Source organism: Moschus berezovskii, chromosome 18 (genome assembly GCF_049115385.1).
Source record: "Moschus berezovskii isolate FMDL1 chromosome 18, NW_MosBer_1.0, whole genome shotgun sequence".
Taxonomy (NCBI): domain Eukaryota; kingdom Metazoa; phylum Chordata; class Mammalia; order Artiodactyla; family Moschidae; genus Moschus; species Moschus berezovskii.
Window position 1 is genome coordinate 72,725,550 of NC_142477.1, and position 23,488 is coordinate 72,749,037.

The 23,488-nt window shown below is 48.1% G+C and overlaps 1 long non-coding RNA gene across 1 annotated transcript in view; it reads right to left on the minus strand.

Annotated features, from left to right (window-relative positions):
- Positions 1 to 19,661: 19,661 nt before the first annotated feature.
- The window catches only part of LOC129553161 (uncharacterized), a 205,494-nt gene continuing 201,667 nt past the window's right edge, over positions 19,662 to 23,488 (minus strand). The window contains exon 5 of the long non-coding RNA XR_008685406.2: positions 19,662 to 20,000. This is a non-coding gene — a long non-coding RNA (uncharacterized LOC129553161). The remainder of the gene's footprint in view (positions 20,001 to 23,488) is intronic.

A 23,488-nucleotide genomic window follows, 5' to 3' on the forward strand; every position in this document is an offset into this window, starting at 1 on the left:
CCATCTCTGCAGGCCATCTCCTGTCATCTCAGGTACCACAAGCATTTCCATCTAAGTCAGTCAGGATAGGAATGTTCTGCGGGAGTAACAGATAATATACAAACTTTAAAATATAAAGGTTATTTCTTGCCTTTGTCCACTGTAGGCTGGCAGGGTCCCCACTCCTTGTAGTTCCGGACTCCAGGCTGATGAAGCAGCTGCCATGTTGACCATTGAGGGTCATGTGACAGAAGAAAAGAAGAGAGTGCATTAAGTCTCTTCTTAACAGACAGTGCTTCCTGTTAATGCAGGAAGCACTGATACTTCCTTCCACCCAGTAGGGAATACTCACCACCTGCGCTCACTTTTCAATGGCTAACTTCAGTCACATGGCCAGCCGTGACTTCATCTGGGCAGAAAACATAATCCTACCATGTACTGGAGGAAGAGAGAACTGGAATATCTGTGGACAGCCATCAGGATCTGCACCCCACGCATGCGCTGAGAACACTGCCCCGAACAGTTGTACCCCAGACTGTCCGGGCATGATTTTCTCTACCGGCCCATGACACTCAGGCAAACCAGGTCATTCCCCATTACTCGACAATCACCACACTCTGGACTCACTTTCCCCTACCTCTGTTCAAGGCTCCCACTGACTGGAACACCCTCTCCCTAACCCTTCAAGAGTCTTACCTGTTCCTGAGGCTTTGTATGCCCCCCAAAACGAACGTCATAACTGTTCTCATAGGGTAGCATTATAGATGTTCAGAGCTAGAAAGGACGGACTCCTTCTTCTACAGCAGAGTTTCTAAACCCTAACACTGTCAGCATCTGGGCAGGACAATGCTCTCCTTTGGGGGATGGGCTTGCACACTGTAGATGTTAGCAGCATCCTTGAGCTTTGTCTATATGTCGACCGCAACTTCTCTCTCCAAATGTGACAACAAAATAATGCCTCAGGACACCAATTGTCTCTTGGGAGGGAGGGCAAAATTCCTCCCAGTTAACAATCACTGAATTAAAAACTGTACCCAAGGTGACACCGTGAGCTAATGGCCGAAGGGGCTGGCGGAGTCCATGTCTTGCCCTCCATTTCCCCATCCAGTGTTCTTGGCCTTGGTGCACAGGGATGAGGCTGGAAGTAACGAGAAAAATGAGTTGGGCTCATATACCTTTGACACATTTGATGTGCCTTATTGAACTGTTTCATAAAGAAATACGCTGTCACTCATTTAAAACACACACACATTGCTTCTCAGTCTTTTGGCTAAGATCAAGTGTAAAACACACACACACACACACAGAGATATCTGAGTCTGTCTTATATCCTTCAACTTTTGATTCAGCTAAGAGGACAGAAGTATATCATTTTCCTTCATTTCTACTATGTGAAGAAGAGTAGTGTTCCTCCAATGACAACATCACTTCATGACAAATAGATGGGGAAACAATGGAAACAGTGACAGACTTTATTTTTCTGGGCTCCAAAATCACTGCAGATCGTGACTGCAGCCATGAAATTAAAAGACGCTTGCTCCTTGGAAGAAAAGCTATGACCAACCTAAACAGCATATTAAAAAGCAGAGACATTACTTTGCCAACAAGGGTCCATCTAGTCAAGGCTATGGTTTTTCCAGTAGTCATGTATGGATGTGAAAGTTGAACTATAAATAAAGCTGGGCACCAAAGAATTGATGCCTTTGAACTGTGGTTTGGAAAAGACTCTTGAGACTCCCTTGGACTGCAAGGAGATCCAACCAGTCCATCTTAAAGGAAATCAGTCCTGAATATTCATTGGAAGGACTGATGCTGAAGCTAAAACTCCAATACTTTGGCCACCTGATGCAAAGAACTGACTCATTGAAAAAGACCCTGATGCTGGGAAATATTGAAGGCAGGAGGAGAAGGGGTGACAGAGGATGAGATGGCTGGATGGCATCACCGACTCAATGGACATGAGTTTGAGCAGGCTCCGGGAGTTGGTGATGGACAGGGAAGCCTGGCAGGCTGTTCCTACTACAGAAGAGTAGTAGGAACACTACTCTTCTTCACATAGTAGAAATGAAGGAAAATGATATACTTCTGTCCTCTTTGCTGAATCAAAAATTGAAAGATATAAGACAGACTCAGATATCTATGGGGGTCAGTCTATGGGGTCACAAAGAGTTGGACACGACTAAGCGACTGGACTAAACTGAACTGAATGACAAGAGAGCAACTGATGACATTAAGAAACAGGCCCTAGGGAGGGCTGGGGACCATGACACTGGGGGACAGATGTCCCATCTAAGAGGCCTAGTGGCCAAATTGTTAGAATTTTCAAACAGTTGACATCCAGATTTTAAGGAGAGATCTCCTGATTTTTAGATGCTGGAAACTAATTTAATTTTTTTTAAATGCACAAGCCCAAACTCTAGGTCACACAAAATACCAAGTCAGGCCCTGGGGCCGTGCAGCTCTGTCTTCCCTCCATTCTACAAGTGACCACAACATTCGCCCATGAAGATATGTCACAGCCACAGCTCACACCCTGCCCTGAACATCAGTCATCACAGGAGTCCTGGACCCCACCTTGACCTGCTGAGAGGAAAGTCCCCAGGGTGGGCCTCTGAGATCTGTGTTGTTGAAAAGCTCTGAGATGATGCTGAGGTGACAGGTCCCCTGATAGAGCTGGAAGCCACTGTTTGAACTCCCCATCTCCTCTTCGCAGACTGTGAACTCCTCAGGGCACAAAGAGCCCGCACTATATCTATTCACATTTTCCCAGCACCAGCCCAGAGCGGGCACAAACTGGTATTCTTCAACCATCGACTCACACTGAGGCACCAGAGAGGCTGAAGCAGTAACTGCTTCCAGGCTTTGCTCTTCAATCTTATTTTTTAAAAAATCTCTATGATATTTGATTGTAACATTCTTTTATTGGCTCCAAGGTTCCTTGGAAGAAAGATGGTCATAGAGGGCAGGGGAGGTGGTGGCGGGTCAATCACATTATTACCACTTTATTTTGTTTTAATATTTAAAATTTTATTGATTTATTTTTGGCTGTGTTGGGTCTTGGTTGCTGGGCGAGGGCTTTCTCTAGTTGTGGAGCGCAGGGGCCGCCCTCTAGTTGCAGTGTACGGGCTCCTCATTGCATTCGTTTCTCTTGCTGCCAAGCACAGGCTGGATGACCCGGAACTTCAGTAGTCGGGGTGCACAGGCTTGGTTGCCCCGCAGCATGCTGCTGCTGCTGCTAAGTCACTTCAGTCGTGTCCGACTCTGTGTGACCCCACAGACAGAAGCCCACCAGGCTCCCCCATCCCTGGGATTCTCCAGGCAAGAACACTGGAGTGGCTTGCCATTGCCTTCTCCGGAGCCCCGCAGCACGACCAGGTATCAAACCTATGTCCCCTGCATTAGCAGGCAGATCCTTAACCACTGGACCACAGGGAAGTCCTACCACTTTAAATAAAAGGAGAAATTGTGTGATGGGGCTTTAGTTCAACGAAGGCTGGAGGGACTCAGTCTCATGAAGCCCACCCCCTGCCAAGCCTTCCTCCAGTTCCCTAGAGGGCAAATAAGTTGTGACTTCATCTTGCACGGGCCTCCCTGGGAAGAGGTGCTCCTTCAATATCATTAATTAAACCTATTAAATTTTAAATTCACCTTCACCTGTTTTCAACAGTCCCACATCTGGGAAATCCTTTCCAACCATGTTAGGACAAAAGCACAAAGATGTAAATACCAGAAGGCTGCAGCTTTGTTTGGAGGAGTGAAGCCGTGGATGAGACCAAAGCCTCCATCAATGGGATGTGGGAAACTGACCATGGTCCAAGGGGATAACAGGGACCAGTCAGCAGGCTGCCCCGTTGGTCTGTGTCATGACAACTGACTCATGTCCCCCGCAGTCCTCTCCGCCACTTCCTTTACCAACACATGCATCTCATTAGCTGGTCACTGTTCATTTTTGGTCTCAAGATCTAGATTATAATCTTCCCAGGAAGAGGCACCAGGCATGCTTTAAAACAGATATGTAGGGACTTCCCAGGTGGTCCAGTGGTAGAGAATCTGCCTTCCAGTGCAGGGGACTTGGGTCTGATCCCTGGTCAGGGAACTAAGACCCCACATGCCGAAGGGCAGCTAAGGCCACATGCTGCAAATACCAAGCCCACACAGTCTGGGGCTCGCGGGCTATGCCACAACAAAAAGCCTGCATACCAGATAAATAAGTTTTTAAAAGAATACCTATGTAAGTACAGATATTGAAAAGCTGCTCACGATACAGTGCCAAGGCACAGAGAAGTTCCCGAATAACACAGGAGTCACAGGGCTCCATCAGCAAGCAGAGGGCACGTCGCAAAGGGCACAGAAGTATGAAGGTGATGTCATGAAGGGGACAGGTGTGGTGCTGGGCAAGGGTCAGAGAACCAGCAGAGGTCGTGAAGTGCCCAAGAGGCAGGGCCAACAGGAAGTCACTTCCCTGTCTGGACCTCAAGGAACAAGGGGAGGCCCAAAATTACTGAGCCCAGAGAGAGCTGGCTTTCAAGAAAGGCCAACACAGCCGGCGGCCTCAGGGAGTCCAGCCATTTGAGAACCACAGAGGGGCAGAACAGGAGTAGGAGGGGAGGAGACAGAGGAACCCCCCGGGCCTCCTGCTCATCCCGCCTTTCCATCTCCTGTCAGGGCCTTCCACTGGCCAACCTCCCCGAACCCACCCCAGAGGAGCCAGGGCCCTGCCCAGCAGCCTCCCAGACACACAACAGGGCACAGAAAGATGGAGAGGAGAGGGCTGGGGAGAGGAAGGCAAACGGCATGCAGTATGACCCTGTCGTGTAAATCACCTCTATCTTTTCATCGACATAAAAACACGTGAGGACGCACAGCAAGCACAGTGGCTGTCTCTGGGAAATCTGGGGGTGGAAGAGACATGAGCGGGGAAGGACAGTTTGACTCTATGTGCGTCTGTATTCTTGGCCTCTTTCACAATGAACTGGTATCTTTAGAATCCAGTGTCATCCTCAGCTCTGCAGCGCTAGCCACCAGAAATGCCAGCAAGACGAAACCATCCTTGCGGAAACAGGGCTGGCCCTCTGAGATACTTCCAGGGACCCTGCTGGGGAAAATGAAGGGGGTGAAGGGAGAGGGGTGGGAAAGCAGACGGGGCATTGGGAGTGGCCACCAGGGCCCTGTGGTCATGCTGGGGGTGTGAGGGCAGGGCAGGTAGTTGAGGACTCAGAGGGCCCTGCGGCAGGAAGGGAGGAAGAGGAGGAGACTCCTCCCTGCTCAGGGGATGGGGTGCTTCCCGGGGCTCACTTCCAGCTCCGTCACACAGCTGTGGACCTTGGGGCAACTTACATGACTTTTTTTTTTTTTTTTAATTAGAAACTTTTTTTGACAAGGCCCATTTTTAAAGTCTTAACTAAATTTGTTACAATATTGTTTCTGTCTTATGTTTTGGCTTTGTTGGCAGCCAGGCATGTGGGATCCAATCTCCCCGAGCAGGAATTTAGCCCACACCCCCTGCAGTGGAAGGCAAGGTCTTAGCCACTGGACCACCAGGGAAGTCCCAAACATGACCTCACGGAGTCTCAGTTTCCTCATCAGGAAGAACAAGCTAATACCCGAGGAGGAACTGAGCTCCCTCTACGCCACCCACCCTGCAGGACTGCTGCAAGGATGAGATGAGATGTCTGTTCAGTACCTGGTACCTGGTAGACCCTCCAGCACAGGTATTATTACTGTCGTTGCTGTCAGCACAGGCCCAGCTCTGAGTGGATGGGGCCCGTCTCTCATCTGGGATCCTGGGGCGAGTGAGGTGAAGACCCTAGGGTCCTTGCGTTGGCAGCGGCCGGCGTTGTGCATTCCGTGGTCACACAGTGTCCCCCTCACCCAGCCAGCTGTCTGACAGCCTGTAAACAGATGGGCGGGTGGGGTGGCCGGTGAGACAGTGCAGATGGTACTGAGCAAACCCAGCCGCACTTTTGGGAAAACAAGTCAGAGACGATGGGGGCCCCATGGACATCTTCGCCTGTGACCAACAGCACACCCAGGGAGGCCTCCAAGGGAAATGGTGAGACGTACCAGACCCTGGCGGGCCTCGCCAAGAACGAACTCCACCCTCCATTTCCGTGGCCCGCTGCCACGGAGACGCTGCAGACAGCTGGAGGTCACCCTGGCAGGGCTCACAGCGGAGGCTACGTGGGTCCTCCAAGGCCTGGGAGCTCAAAGAGCACTGTCTTCCAGGCTCCCTCCCCTGGGGCCTTGCCCAGCTTCTGGCTCCTTCCCACCTTCACCTGTGTGTTCCTCCCTCCCCAGGGCCCCGGGACAGACCCACAGCCAGGAATACGTGCAGGTTTGAGTGCAGAGCCACCGTGGGGCACCACAGGAGCAGATAGTCCAGGGAGACGTGGGGTGGCGAGCCAGATCCTGGGTTGGGTTGGAGGTGGGAAAGGGTCCACGTTTAGAGCCACACCTCCTGCCACCTCCTCCAAGCGCCCTGCCCCCGCTGGCTCTGACCTTGCTCTTTGAACCTGGTAAGCTCCACCAAGACTCTGCCTCTCTCCTTTGCCCACTAACTTCGCACCATCTGCCAAAAGCCCACGCAGATGTCACATCCTTCTCCCTGCCTCAGCAGAGTGGAGAATCCCCTCATTGATGCCCGTGCTACACTTGGTACAGACCTGCTCTACAGCATTATCATAGTCTTCTGCCATGTTTGAAACTACCCACACCCACACACCAACTTTCTTCACCCTCCATTCTAAGGCTGATTCCAAAGTTATAAGTAAAGAAGCGGGCACTCAATTTTTGCTGAAACTGGAGAGGTCATCTGAAGGAAACCTGGGTTTATACTAATACTATGCCAAGAATGACACACATGACTTCTGCTTCCCTTCCTGTTGCAGCCAGGAGGTGGGAATGATGAAAGCCAATGTGCCAGTGGGTCTGAAATACATCAAGCAGGAACTCTGAGGTCCAGTTTCTTAAGTCCAAGGGCAATTCTGCCACTTGCTACCCGTGTGACCTTGGGCATGCATATTCTGCCTATGGGTCTTCGGTCCCTCCTCTGTTAGTCTGGGAGAAGATAGTGACTACTTTCTAGGGATGTTGTAATGGAAAAAGGAGATACTCAGTACAAAGAGCTTAGCACAGTTCAGTTCAGTTCAGTTCAGTCGCTCAGTCATGTCCGACTCTTTGCAACCCCATGAATCACAGCACGCCAGGCCTCCCTGTCCATCCCCAACTCCCGGAGTTCACTCAAACTCATGGCCCTCTCATATTGTCAGTACCTTAAATGCTAATTTGCAACATTAGAAAAATGTTTATGTGCCAGGCAGTTTTCACAGTAGGTTGCAGGAAAGGAAGCCTAGGCCCACAAATAGATCATTTTGACATGATGCGTCAGAGTTAGAATGGAGAGCCTTTGGGGCTGGCATCTACCCATCAAGGCTTTGGATGAGGCTCCTCAGAGGAAAGAGCACCAACTGACTGTCCAGGATGGCACAGGCCCCCTCGCATTTGTTAGCCACTGTTCAGGGTTATTCTGGAATTGCTTCTCACATAGATTTACTCTGTCTCTTGCAACGTGAGGTCTTGAAGTCTTCTCATCTAGCAGGCGTTCACCTGTCCTATGCCTCTACTCCCTCACTGCAGCCCACCCTGAGGTCTCACATAGCATCACTCAGAGCTGTGCTCACCTAAGTATCTGGTTTCTCCCTTGGAATTTAGGCAACGAAGGAAGAAGAACAGAACAGATCATTGAGGAACACCTATGATGCTGGCATCTCCACCGCATTACCAGTTTTCCTCCACACAGTGGTTCTTTGAGACTACCATGCTGTATCATTCCATTTTACAGATGAAAAGACTAAGGGTCAGAGCGGAAATGTACCCAAGTTGACATAAATAGAGATGACATGATTGGAATCTATTCTTGGGTTCATCTTAGTCCTAAGCATTCCTCAAATGCCCAAACCATCATTTCATATTGTTATGAGATTCAAAAACAAGAAGAATCTCATGATACATCATAGAAGGAAATTCAGTTGGGCTCCAGTGGTTTTTGAAGTCTTTGTCTGAGTCCCCTGACATCTCTCTGGTGGCTCAGACGGTAAAGAATCTGCCTGCAGTACAGGAGACCAGGGTTCAATCCCTGGGTCAGGAAGATCCCCTGGAGAAGGAAACAGCTACTCACTCCAGTATTCTTGCCTGGAGAATTCCATGGACAGAGGAGCCTGGTGGGCTACAGTCCATGAGGTTCTGAAGAGTTGGACACAACTGAGCAACTAACACTTTCACTTCCTGACATCTCTCTGATTATCTCCAATGTCAGTAATCAATCCATCCATCAACGGAATCTCTTTCCAATAGCTGAACGGCCATTAATTTGCTTTTCTAAGTCCCATACAAGAAGCTGAACTCTATTTGCCTCCCTTTATTTGTCCCCTGTCAATTCATTTCTGGCCTGGATGGAATGCCTTGGTGCTGGAAACCATACCACACTTCTGGGCAGCATTTCCACGTTGGCCTTCCCGAGGCCCTTCTCACCCACCACTTGCCAAACCAGGGACATGCACCCAAAAGGGGCAGAACTGACTGGTCAGACCCAAGTCAATATAACTCACAGCCCAAGACTTAATTTAGAACCCCCTGCCCTGCCACCATATACCTTGGCGCTTATGTTTGTGGCTATCTTTCTGGCATGAGGGTTTCTGCCAAGGTTATTTTAATGCTGACTGACACCTCTGTCTATTCTGGGAGGATATCTCTGGAGAGTAGCAGCTCACGCTCAGGTCTTGAGACCTCTGGAATGTACTATTGGACTATCCATAGTACACTGGTTTTCTGGGTGGGAATTCCTATTGTGAACTCTACAGAGACCTCTAGAGAGACTCTTCCTCCTCTCTCATGTTAGAGGCAACTAAATGCTCCCGATCTCTGCTGACTCACGTTGCTAATCAAACCACCTTAACACACTATAAAAAGGAGCCAAGTGCTGATAAGTTTGACAACATGGATGAACCTTGAAACACTATGCCAAGTGGGAGAAGCCAAAAGCAAACTGTCACATATTGGATGACTCCATTTACGTGAAATATCCAGAATAGGCAAACCCAGAAAGACATAAAGCAGACTGGTAATTACCAAGAGCAGGAGAGAAGTTCGGGCTTCCCTGGTAAAGAATCTGCCTGCAATGCAGGAGCCACAGGAAGCGTGGGTTTGATCCCGGGGTCTAGAAGATCCCCATGGCAACCCACTCCAGTATTCTTGCCTGGAGAATCCCATGAAGAGGGGGTCACAAAGAGTCAGATACCAAGGAGCGACTTAGCACGCATGTGCAGAGAGAAGCGGGGATAAGGAGTGACTGTTAAAGGCTACAGGGTTTTCTTTGGGAGCGATGAAAATGTTTTTAAATTAGATAGAGGGGGTGGCTGCACAACACTGTGAATGTGCTAAAATGCCACTGAATTGTATTCTTCAAAATGGTTAATTTTTTGATGAAGCAAATTTCATCTCAATTTAAAAAAAATACCCAAATCACTGCAGAAAGGATTTGACATGGCAGGTTGTTGCATACATGCCTCAGGATACAAAATGAATACAGTAAGAAATTGGAACCAAAGGAAGTGAGGGTAGGAAAGAAAAATGAATGCTGAGTTTGCTTGCCAAGCAAACTACAAGCCTTCAGAGGCCATTGGACTGTAAGAGGTGGACACAATTTCAACTTGAGCTTCCCAATGACTTACACAAAATAGAAGACAAGAGTTCGTCCAAAATTTGCAGTCAGATATTCAGAAAATGCTCTACTGAAGGTTGGAAGAGTTTTTTCCCAGGATTCCAGAATGGGCCATTTGTAGGGTGTCAGAGCTGGGGTCCCACTGGTGGCGCGTCTCCTGCAATGCTCCTCTGCCTGGCCATTCACACACCAAGGCTCAAACACTAGCCTTTTCCTAAAAGAAGCATTTTTAGCAAACCTCCCAGCCCACCCCTCCCAGATCCATAAAGGAAACAATCGCATTCAGAAAAGTGTGAGACCCACTGTGCTTGGGCTTAGCTGCTCAGTCGTGTCTGACTCTTTGTGACCCCATGGACTGTAGCCCTCCAGGGTCCTCTATCCATGGGATTCTCCAGGCAAGAATACTGGAGTGGGTTGCCATGCCCTCCTCCAGGGGATCATCCCAACCCAGGGATCGAACCTAGGTTTCCCACATTGAAGGTGGATTCTTTACTGTCTGAGCCACCAGGGAGACCCAGGGACCCCCACAGATAAACCACAAATGTTGTCTAGACAGCATATCATTCATCAGTCATTTCATTAGTTCATGAACATCTGTGGTCCACTCTGCTTAGTCCCAGGGGCACAATGGTCAGCAAAGCAAATCTTATGAAGCTTGCTTCTACAATGGGAGATAGACTTTATTTTTTTAATCACGTAAATATATAATCGTGAATAATGTTCAGTATGAATAAAAAGCAGAAGAAAGGGTGTGAATGGGTGACAGTGTAGGGACTAGTCACGGCGGAATCTGGAGAAAGGCTTTTTTTAAGGTAGTGATGTTTGAGATGAGATCAGAGGAAGAGGTAGACCACCAGAGAGAAGAGAAGGCTCCAGACAGAGGAAATAGCACGAGCAAAGGCCTGGGGGTGGGAGGGAGGGGCCTGAGGATAACAGGAAGTGACAGACGGCCAGTGTTGCCAAAGCAGAGAGACAGAGAGAGTGCAGGGACGAGGCACAGAGACGCGCGAGAAGTCAGACTGAGGGCAGCGTGGGTCCGGCTGCACTGCTGCCCACCCTGGGGTGTGGGGATCCTGGGAAGATGGCCACCAGGATGGGGAGGAAGCTGGCTTCGAGGACTGAAGAGTTTCAGGATGCATCAGTCCCGGGTTCAGGGAGGAGCATTCCAGAATAAATTGGGCTATGGCCCTGCTGGTAATGTTGGGTCGGAGGGCTCCTGCCTGTCACCTAGGGAGCATGTTCCTGGCTGCGTCTCTGCGGATCCTCGGTGCATGCACACAAGGTTTTGCTGACTTTTTTCTTCAATAGTTACCTCCAGTTATCTGCAGACTCTTTCCTCCCATCCCGAGAAGCCTGGAGCATGCTGTTGGTTTCCACAGCCACTATTTGTTGAGCTTCAGATATCTCAAACGCCGCGGCAGACAGGCACTGTTGGCTACGCATTCAAGACGAGAAATCTGAGCCTGAGCATGCAGTGTTTGCCTGTGGTTACTCAAGGAGGAGGCAGAGAACCTGGACTGGAGGTCAGGTCTTTCTGATCCCTCAGAGTGCTGTCTTTTCAGCCTCAGTTCACTGCCAGTCTGCCTGGCAGCCCCCGAGGTCACCCATGGTATGCCTTCAAAGGCTTTCGATCACAGGTCTCCTCTACGCCTCCAACCAGCTGGTAGATCTTATGAAAGGCACTGGGTTATGTTTCCCTCTTAAAACAAAGGAGTTGCCTGTTTCAGGGTTTCCAAAATGCATTCCTCAACATTTTAGTCCCTTAAGATTCTCCATGAGAAAAAGATCCATGGTCAGATGCACTGGAGAAAACTTGTATACTCAACCTTCCTCTCTGATTCACGTGTGGTTAAGGCTTTGAGAAATCTCATACAGTCTGGCATTCTTCACACCTATTTAACTGTGGTGTGAAATTCCTAAGGACAACCTGGAAATCGACGTTTCAAAGCAACACTTTAAGAAGCACCAGATTTGAACACCCAAATACTGGTTGCTGTCTTCCATGCAAACATTCTAGGCTCCAAAAACAAATATAAACTGTCAGGATAAATGGATCCTGCCCTCAAAGAAATCAGACTCTGGCAGGTAACATAAATATGTCTAGGGTGAATTGTAGTGTTCTGTGGAAAGTACATAGCCTGATGGCAAGAGACAGGTACTTGTTGGATGAGCAAGGGCTGGGAAAGAAGTTAGAATGGCACTGAGATGACCCAGCAGAAGGAGCAGTGCGTTCTGTGTAAGTGGAAAGGCGTGGGGATGTGGGGATGGTCCGAAGGACTTTACAGAAGAGGTCATCAGGTGGGCCCTTGAAAGACAAGCCATAATGGGCTGTGGAAGAGATGATAGGACATTTAGAGCAAGGAAAGGGATCAACCAAGGCACAAAAAGTCCAGGAACTGGTGAGCAATCTGACAAGGCTGAACAGGAACTCAGCAGTGGTGTGGGGGGAACGAGGTGGGGTGGGCTGAGGCTCAGGGTGCTCGCTGAGAGAAGAGCCTCTGAAAGCCTATGGGTTTCTCCCCAGGGACCCTCTCCGGTGCTCTTGTCTGTCACATAGCTGGAATTCCTGATCTAGATTTTCTGACCGTATGCAGCTTCTCTCCAAGGGTTTAGCCACAAGGATTCAGCCAAGTTCTAACCATAAAGCGTGGGCTTCCCTGGTGGCTCAGACAGTAAAGAATCTGCCTCCAGTGCTGGAGACTCCAGTTTGATCCCTGGGTCTGGAAGATCCCCTGGAGAAGGGTATGGCTACACACTCCTGTATTCATGCTTGGAGAATCCTATGGACAGAGGAGCAGCCTGGTGGGCTACAGTCCATGGGGTCAAAAAGAGTTGAACATGACTGAACAACTAATACGTTCAACCACAAAAAGTGGTGACACTATGGTCGGAGAGTAAAATACAACCCCAAATTTACCTCCCAGTTTTCCTTATCTTGGTTTCCAAAGGTTATCTGGAGCCCTGCTTATACTTTGGGCTTCCCTGGTGGCTCAGCTGGTAAAGAATCCACCTGCAAAGCAGGAAACCTGCGTTCGATCCCTGGATTGGAAAGATCCCCTGGAGAAGGGAAAGGCTACCCACTCCAATATTCTGGCCTGGAGAATTCCATGAACTGTATAGTTCATGGAGTCACAAAGAGTCGGACACAACTGAGTTGGACGACTTACATTTTAGGCGGCAAGTAACAGAAAATTCAACTAAAGTGAATGAAAAATTTTCCCTCTGCAGGACGGAAGGGCCAGCGTGGATGGCAATTCTGGTATCTAGGGGTTTCTCCACCACACAGTGTCCTCTTTCAGGTGTCCACCCCAAAGCAATTCAGTCATCTTGTCGGCCCAGCTGCCATCACAGTCCTCCTCCTTCTACCAGGACAGAGCTTCTTTCTCACAAAATACAACTGAGGAGAGGGCATTTTGGCAGAATCCAGAAGCCCAACGGTGTCAGAAACACCACGGCTGTAATTCTCATCACCTTTCCGTCTTGTTTTTAAGACATCAGACAAGGCTCTATCCATCATGTCTGTTTTGAAAGTAGAAATAAGGGAGAAAGAAGTACACATTTTTTACAGAGCTCCTGAAGCTCTTCCATGTGTAAATGTTTCATTGCCAAAAACACGTTACATGACTTCCCCTAGATACAAGGATGTCTGAGAAAGTGAGCGTTTCACTGGGAACTGAGTCCACTGCTGCTCCAAACAAAATCAGGGTGCTGTCAGCAAGGAAGGGGGATGTGGGTACCGTGTCAGTCATAACAGTGTCTGTCTTCCACAGGCAGTATAACTCTGCTGCCCTCCTGGGCAGAATTCTCGGTGGGGCCCCATGACAGCACTCAGCTCCCATGAAATGACTGCTGCTTGGACATTTCTGTAAACCACTCATTCCCCCCATCAAGGTTAATGCAAAAAGAATTTTACTGTTTATATGATTCAAATGGACTCTGTGGGAATTTAAGGGTTTCTTTAAAAGACCTCAGGAAAAAGGCACAACTAATTATGTGCCTTAAGCATAACACACAGCAAACTCTGACCAGGGCACTTGGAGTACAGTACAGTCTGTGCTCTCAGGGAGGTAATGCTCTGACTCTGTCAGCAGAAGCTGGACATCGGCAGCATCTTCAGAATCTCACATATCCCTTGGGGCGGGGTGGGGATGAAACTTCCTGCTTCACTTGAGAAGAGGTTAGAGATATTTCAAAGAAGGTTCCAAATAGATACACTGAGAATGAAGGACAGAAAGACTAGGGAAGTCTGCTGGGTGTAAAATTAGGTGTTTTTCTTTGATTTTTGTCTTTCTGTTTCCTAAAATACTTTCATCATGAAGGCTCAGTCTCCTATTCTTATTCTGCCTTTCATCTGAAGTCTTTAGAGTAGGATAACACAGGCTCTTCTCCGTGGAATGCTTATTCTATACCAGATACAATACTAAACACTTTATATGCCCCATCTTATTAGGCCTGACAACTGCCTTGGACAATAGGAACCATCATCTGCTCTGCAGAGCGGGAAACAGAGACCCAGAGCAAAAGTTAACATGCCCAGGGCTACCGCGTGTCAGAGGCCAGACTCCAACCAGCAAACCATCACTACAGGCTACTGTTCAAGCCCAAGAAAACGAAAACAGCTCTTTAACTCAGAGCAGTGCTGAAGACCTGGGTAATGACCTCTGCCTTGGGCCACCAGCCCCCTGAGCCTAGCAACTCTGAGCTACAGTGCCCATTACCCCGGCCTGCTTATCTGCTTTCTTAAATCTGGAGGTGGGCCCAGGGCAAAGGAACTAATACAAATGGGGCTGCAGCTCGAGCCCGGCCCCGAGGAACACTGATCTGAGTGGCATTTGATCCTTGCCACAATTCAGAGGAAAGCCTAGGAGCCTGTCAATTGTAGTGGTGTGCGCTGCAGTCTGGCAGATTTTAGTCTTGCCAGCTGTGTGACCTTGGGCAAGCCTCCTAACCTCTCTGAGTCCCATTTCCTCTTCTGTAAAATGGGGCCCATCATGGGAATCTTGTAAATACCAAGTTAAACAATACATAGGAACAGTTTACACCATGCCTAGTGCAACAAAGTCCTTGATCAATAAAGACTTTGATCAATAAGGACCAGCTACTATCTGACTGCTACTCTATTAGCCCTCTTTTGAGGGGAGACCAAGGTGGCCTGCCCAGGTCCCACAACTGGAAAGCGACAGATTTGGAATGGACCCCAAGTCTGAGCTGGCTGGACGCATGAACTGTGATGCCCCCTCCAATGGGCTGTAACCACGGGGCACCTCTATCAGGGCTGTAGCAACATCACAGGGAAGCAGCATGTGCTGCCAGGGGAGGATCTGCTCTCTCCTTTGAAGGCCAAACCCTCGAAGAATAGGGTGGGGCATAGCCAGACCCTGGGCAAAGGTGACTTGTAGTAGGTTCCCTTTTCGCTGTCAGCAGCAGGCATGTGGGAAGCCAGCATTCTAGGGGGGCTGCAGAGGGGAAAGTGGTAAACTTGAATCCTCTCGAGATGGCACCGGTGCTCACTATGATATCTGCCGGAGGTATCAGCACATTATAAAGCATTCCTGCTTGGCTTGGAGCAGCTGCTCCTAATTTTGTCCAAGGCTCAGAAACAATAAGAAGCGTGGGCCTGCCACTGACTGTCCCTGTTCAAGGCTATGGAATTTTGGCTTCCAAAATTCCAAGGCCTCCAAGGCCTCCAAGGCCTCCATCGGAAAACATTCAGAGACATTCTCACAGGCCAGCTCGAATATGCTTCCAGGAGACTTCTCCCAAGTGTCCCTCCTTCTTCAAACAGGCCAAGGGGTTTTTTTGTTTTGTTTCGTTTTTTTGATTTTTGTTTACCCCTTTGGGCACCAGAAAAGTACAGCGCACACTGCACATAAATGCAGATAGTAGATGCAAGTTGGCCAAAATGGTTTGGCTGTGAAGCTGCCATTAAAAGAGCTGAAACAGACGACCAGGGCACTGCCTCTGGAGGTGGCTGCCAGGGTCCACTGGGCAAGAGACAAGGCAGCAGACACAGCCAGGGTGGCTCTGGTGCTGCTCATGCTCCAGCAGAGGCTCAGCCAGGCTCTGCAGCAAGTTTCGTAAATCCCCATCTGTGCTCACGAAGACAGTTCTCTGCTGCTGGGGCTGCCTGTTCAGGACGCACACCGTCAGCATGAGGGGCCCTCTTCCTGGAAATCAGGTACCAGGAGTGCCAATCAGGGGCCCCACGGGGCAGCCTGGACCCATCAAGGATGGGGAAAAAGCAACGGGCTATGGCAGGCAGAGCAGCACGTTTGGAAAAGAAACGTGCATGCTGTGTGCTCAGGCTCGCCTGACTCTCTGCGACCCCATGGACTGTAGTCTGCCAGGCTCCTCTGTCCATGGGATTCTCCAGGCAAGAATACTAGAGTGGGTTGCCATTTCCTCCTCCAGGGAATCTTCCTGACCCAGGGATCGAACCGCATCTCTTGTGTTGGCAGGCGGATTTTTTACCAGACCTAAGTCCAAATCCTGGTTTTCTCACTTATCTCCTTTGAGGCTTCAACCAAATCCTCTGCCTCATTTGGATCACGGGATTTGCAACACCCTTTCTGCCATCTCCTAGAGTTGGGCAAATGAGGAGACGTGTGTGCAGGCTCTCATCTAGAAAGGACTCAGCACATAGAAGGTGCCAGGTTAGAGTTCAAAAATCCAAGTGTATTTGATGTGGTTGTAAGGTTTCTGTGAAGGCCCTCAGCATGTACGTAAGGTTGGCCCTACTGAAAGCACTGGGGAGTGTCCTCTGTGACTTTCTGAGTGAGTGGAGGAAGCCAGGATGTGTCAGAAAGCCAGCCCCAAGCCGATGACACCCTGCTGTTTAAAACCCTTCAACAATCCCCACTGCCCTGGGAATAAGCGCTGTGACTTCAAAATACGGCCATGAATTGACACCCTCTCAGATCTGAGTTAGAACCTGAGATGAGACCCAACAATGTGTTTTTAACCAGCCTTCAGAGGAGGATTCTAATATATGTGTCACAATCACTTCTCTGGGTCCCAAGAGCCCCTTACAGCCAGTGGAACACATCTATGTGGACTTTTAAGCCTGTAGTAGCCCTCATGGTGGCTTCATTAGCTGCAGGCTTCCCCTGAGAGGTTCTTCTTTTAAGCCAGACCTGCCAGGAAATTGCAGCTCAAATTGCTAGATCAACAGGAACTCCCACCAACTTTAGGCAAGGAAGGTGACATGACTGAAGCCTCATCACACAGAGAGAATGTTGTTACCATGAATAGGATGGATTTTAAAGGGATAGAGGCAGAAATGCTCTTAGTTACAAGTAATGGATTATCAAATGAAAGGTGGCTGAAACAATCCAGGCCTTACTATGTCACTTTGCAAGAAGTCCAGGGGGAGGCGGGACTGGTCACCGAGGTCTCAGGTCATCCTATCCGGTGGCAGGTCATCCTTCATGGCTACAAAATGGCTGTTGCAGATGCCACATGCAGGCACCATTTGCCTATTAGACAACAGGGTAATTAGGCCTTAACTTAAACTTTCTATTAAGTAAAATGCTCCCTGAAGTCTCCCAGCAGACTCCCCCTTACATCTCCTTGCTCAGACTCAGCAGGATGATAACTCCTGGGCCCATCTCTGACAGAGAAGAATGGAACAGTGGCAATTAGCTTTGATGCCTCATGAACAAAATCCGGGCTTTTAAAGGGGGGAGAGGTGGTGGGGGAAGAGAGTAAGGGTCAGGGATCCACTGACAACTATGAGAATGTGTCTTCAGAAAGGAATGAGCTCAAGGACTTCCCTGGTGGTCCAGTGGCTGAGACTCCATGCTCCCAATGCAGGGGGCCCAGGTTCAATCCCTGGTCAGGGAACTAGATCCCACAGGTAGCAGCTAAAGATCCTGCATGCCACAATTAAGACCCGGCACAGACAAATAAATAAATAAATTTTTAAAGTTAAAAAAGAGAGGAATGAGCTCAGAGGATGAGCTCAGATGTCAGTAGGCAAGGCTGGCATCCATGAAGATCATGGATGGTCCTACACAGAGTGGGGGAGAATCCGAGGGGAAGGTGTTAGGGTAGAAGTTAAACCATGCTGAAAAATAAACTCTGTAGAGAAACAGAGCAGAGGGAGAAGCGCGGAAGGAGCAGATTTGGGCCTGTGAAGATTTTATTTTATAGGAGCCGTTAGACAGACAGAGAAAGACAGCATAAGTCTGTGGACACGAAAGCCATACGTGGGTGGGGGGTCCCTTCCCCCCCGAAATCTTTTGGGGATCTGAGGTAGGGTTGAGGGCATACTAGAGGTGGTCCAGGTTTGGGGGAGCCCTCAAATGTCCAGTGGGGCATATGTCAACTTGCAATGACCCCACATAGAGGGTCCTTGGGTCTTAATCTAATACTTTGCCTTCTTAAGCCAAAGGAAACTCTCAGACAGGGAGCACTGAGGGGGCATGGAGGGAAAATCAAGTTTCTAAGCTTGCCAAGAACTTCCTTTCCAGAGTGCTACTCTGTGTTGATGAGTCTGTGTCCATTTCCTATAAAGAGGCAGGGGAGACCTTCCCCTCCAGCTCCTAGGCCATGCACAGGTCAAGGGAGATCTGCCAGGCAAGCAGGCAGCCCTCAGGGCCTAGGAAGAGGGAGTGGGCTAGGAGGAAGTCAGCCCTGCAGACACCCCCGACTCCATCCCCCATCACCCCAGCTCCATTCAAGAGGAAATGGATTCCAGGGGTGCTGTGGAGGGGAGCAAAGGGCTTTGAGGGGCCTTGAGGAGAGGAGGAGAGATGAAGACAGTCCACACGGGGCAAGGTGCTCCTGTGCAGTGACGCAAAGCGGGTGCTCCCTGACCTGTGAGCCCAGGAGCACGGTCAATAGGGCACAGGTGCCCTGGCGGCCGAGTCAGCGAGGCTACACCATTAAGGAACTTCGTGGTAAGAGGACCGAGGGAAGACTGGTCCCGAAGGCAGGCCACTCTCCCTCTGCCACGCACGAGTACCCGAGTGACCGGGCCAAGAGGACTGCAGTGTCGGCAAGCCGCAAGCGGAAAGCACTCCATGCCACCCCCTTGAGCTGGAATGCCATCTCATCGGAGCCTTTCTCCCCAAGACCCTGCGCCTGGAGCATTACTGTCAGGGGGTCTGTGTCAGCGCCGCCTCCTGCTGCACTGCCCAGGCCCCGGAACGGCCCAGGGTCAACAGCTGCCTGCCGCCTCCCCCTGCCCTCGCGGTGCCCTCCCTGCAGCAGCCCCGCGTGCAGCTCGCCCAGCCTCGGGCATGGCCAGCTGCGTCCTCACCTGCCAGCCCCGCCCGGCCTTCCCCAGGGGCGAACGGCGCTCCGTGTGTCCCGTCATCGCCACTGGCAGAGGAGACTTGACCCCAGGGCAGGCAGCCTCCCCCCAGAAACCGCAGGTTTCTTCTCAAAGGGTCAGCTCTGCAGTGCAGCTGGCTTCCTTCGCGTCTCACCACCCCGACCGTCACGCAGAAGGGAGGGAGTCACCCATCTTGCTCCCACTGTCATGTCCATATGGATCATGCCTCTGCTTCTGTTCACGCTTTATGCTGGACAAACTCTTTCTTCCCCTCTTCATCAATTTCTCGTCAAACTTTACAAAAGCAACATGTGTCCACCCTACTCAGTAGGCAGATGTCAAAAGAACACCGTCTCTCCCCACCCTCTGTTCATCTGCCCCTGCTTCCCTGGTGGCTCAGATGGTAAAGAATCTGCCTGCAATGCAGGAGACCTGAGTTTCATCCCTGGATTGGAAAGTTCCCCTGGAGAAGGGAATGGCACCCCACTCCGGTAGTCTTGCCTGGAGAATCCCATGGACAGAGGAGCCTGACGGGCAACAGTCCCTGGGGTCGCAAAGTCAGACACAACGGAGGGACTAACACTTTCACTTCTTTCCCTCTTCTTAAAGGAGGAAGAGGATAACCTTCCGCCTCTCCTGCTCACATAAAATACATGCATAGGCAGCCTTTTGGCTTGGGGCTATCGATACACATATCCACGGCTGGCCTTTCTCTCTTGGCGAGGCATCATAGCTTTCCTCATCCATAGATAAAACCAAACACATTTTGGTACATAGTTGCAGAATAGTTCCATGGATTTAATGCACCACAATTCATTTGCTCAGCTTTCCCCCCAGGCAAATCCACAATAAACGGTCCCCACCCTCCCTGGGGGCCGACTCTGGGCTCAGGGCTGTGGTCACAGATGCATCCTCCTCCTCCCTGGCCTTTTTCTTCCCTCGCTTTCTTTGTGGCTTCTCTCCATTTCTTGTCTGTAATTTCCATCAGTGTGCTGAATAACCAGGTCCAGAGAAATGGGACAGAAGCTAAATGGGAAGTAAAAGGTAATTTGTTTTCAGATGAGAGAAAGCTAGCATGTTTGCATACTGCTGAGGATTTCTACTTAAAGTTCTTTAGCTGGTTGACTCCACTACTCTGAAATATATGCTTAATTCCTCCCCCTTACTTTATTAACTGTAAATAATATCTGTTGCTCTGATACAAAGGATATGGTTCAATTCTGCTATCACTTTGCTGTCCTTCTCTTTCTTCCAAAGTTGCTGTGTGTGTGTGTTTTATTCATAAATTACCTTTGCAACTTTAAATAACTGAAACTTCTGTTTCTTTGTCTGTCACTTCTCATATGTAAACCTTGTGAGTTGAGGTCATCAACACTCTTCCCTTTCCCCAATCTTTTCTTTCCTCTGTCCCATTCCAACTTTGATTAGTAATAACTGTTTATAGACTTTTGGACTCTGTAGGAGAAGGAGAGGGTGAGATGATTTGGGAGAATGGCATTGAAACGTATATATTATCGTATGTGAAACAGATCGCCAGTCCAGGTTCGATGCACGAGACAGGATGCTCAGGGCTGGTGCACTGGGATGACCCTGAGGGATGGGATGGGGAGGGAGGTGGGAGGGGGGTTCAGGATGGGGAACACATGTGCACCCATGGCTGATCCATGTCAATGTATGGCAAAAACCACTAAAATATTGTAAAGTAATTAGCCTCCAAATAAAATTAATAAATTAGTTTTTTTAAGTAAAAACTGTTTATAGATTGAATCAAATTGGTTTAAGATATAGCATTGACATGTCTGTATTGGTACTACTTGCATTGGGCAAGTGGTATGTTAAAATTAAATGATCTTCTCTAGAAGTCATTTATCCATTTATATGTGTATTTATTCATTCAGCAATTATTTACTGAGTATGTGCTACCTTCCAGGCACTGTTTGAGCCACTAGAGATAGCATGATGAAGAAAACTGAACTCTTTGCCCTCTGAAGCTGATATTCCAGTAAAAGAGGCAGGCAATAAACAAGCAAACAGATAATGTAATTCCAGGTGGAGATTAAGTATTACAAAGGAAAATAAAGTGGAATAGGAATTTACACAGTAACAAGTTAGGGGTACTTTAGATTGAGTAGTCAGAGTTTCTGAACAGACACCTGTGGGGAGTGAAGGAAGCTGTTGAGTAGCTGTTGAGTTAACCACCTTACATCACAACACTTGGAACAGCAGAAGGAAAACGCCACAAACATTATAGTCAAACGGCTTTTCTTTCCTTACCTTTTTTTCCTGTACCTTTGAATCATGATATGGCACTTCAGATGCTCCCATGTCCCTCCAACTCAAAATTCTGACATCCTTTTATTTGTAAAGGCAAACCATCAATAGCAGACCGCCAAACACCAAAAAATTTAAATGTCAAGAGATTTAGTTGCCACTCACTGAATTAAAGGATAAATATTTAAATGGTAATGATAATAAGATCTAATCTTTTTGAATATTTTTTGCCAGGAGTAAAAAGTAAAGGTCAAGGGCAACCCTTCTAATTTTTAACATACTCAAGAAATAGGAAGATGTATCAGTTTGAAAGAAAAGTTCAGGATAATCCATCCTTCTAAAGGATTCTTCTTTATTACTTTGACAAGTTTAATTTAGTTCTGGTTGTTGTGATCACATCCTGCATAAAAAAGCACACTCAGTGAAAGCAATGAAGTCCTAATGAATCAAGACACCCCCTAGGAGCCCTTAGTAATGGAGTCAGCACACAATCAGTGAGGCAGAACTACTGGGATTCTGATAGAATGATTGGCTCTGCGGATTAGCATGGTCAGAAAGACTTCAAGCCTTCTGGTGCATTTTTCACTTCCAAAGAACTTTCAAGGTTTTTCTAGTCAGTTCTCAGCCTATCTGCAGGGACGATGAGATAAACTGAGGCATGGAATGACACTGAATCAATCTAGCATGCCGTCTACACGATCCCTGGAACCCTTTGTGATGCAGTGCCAGACATGAGAAACTAACGTTCAAGAGGTTCTTTTTTCTCCTGGATGAAGGAACCAGTGTCTGAGTACTCACTGTTTAGAAGAATAGAGGGAGAAGGCAATGGCAACCCACTCCAGTGCTCTTGCCTGGAAAATTCCACGGACGGAGGAGCCTGGTAGGCTGAAGTCCATGGGGTCGCGAAGAGTCAGACACGACTGAGCGACTTCACTTTCACTTTTCACTTTCCTACATTGGAGAAGGAAACGGGCAATCCACTCCAGTGTTCTTGCCTGGAGAATCCCAGGGACAGCGGAGCCTGGTGGGTTGCCATCTATGGGGTCGCACAGAGTCGGACACGACTGAATCGACTTAGCAGCAGCAGAAGAAGAATAGAAGTGTCATGAAATGAGGTGGACAGCAAGTCAGTGAAGGGAAAAAAGAACAATTTCTCCCAAATACGCCAAGTTAAGGGACTAACCAATGGCCTTAAGACACAGAATGAAGCTTTAACAGATGGGAATATGGGATCTATATAAACAATAAAAAGCACTGATAACTCTGGTAAATATGAGATTTAGTAACTCTGTTTATAAATATGAGACTCTTTCTTAATACTTAAATACTTTTTAATGGATTATTTAAATAGAAATAATAACATTGTACTGATGGGTTTAGAAACTGTACAAGTAAAATGTATGAAACAAAAGCATAAAGGCTGGAGAGGAGAAACAAATATACTGCTGTGAGATTCTTATATTATCCATGGAGCAACATAATTATCACTTGAAGAAAGACGATGATAAGATACAGATGAATACTGTAAAGCCTAAAGCAACCACCAAAACAACCACAAAAAGTATGGCTAACAGTAAACAAAAAGATTATTTAAAATAATCAAAAAACCAGAAAAGGAGAAAAAAAGACACAGAGAATACAGGAGATGAGAAAATAAATGGCAAGATGGTAGATTTAAACCTAACATGTCAATAATCACCTTAAATGGAAATGATAAAAACACTGCCCTTTAAAAGGTAGGAATTATTGCATATTTTTTAAAGCAAAACAATTGCCTGCCATTCACATGAAACCTACTTTAAGTATAAACACCCAAATAGATGAAAGTAAAGAGATGGAAAAGTTGCACTGTGCTAAAATTAATTTTTTAAAAAGCTGGAGTGGTTATTTTAATTTCAGACACGGGATAATACCAGAGATAATAAAGCTCATCTGACAGCAGTGGCAAACACATAGAACAAGTGCTCATAGAACATTTACCAAGATTGAGTATATGCTTGACTATGAACCAAGCCTTAATACATTTAAAAGAATCCAAGTCATATAATGTATGTGCTCTGAGAGCAGTGGGATTTAATTAGAAATGAATAACAGAAATATATCCACCAGGCTCCTCTCTCCACAAGTTAAAAAATAAGTCAACTGAGAAATTATGAAGCATTTGAATTGAATTAAAAAGTGAAAATACAATAACCCACAATCTGTAAGATGTAAGGGCTTCTCTAGTGGCTCAGATGGTAAAG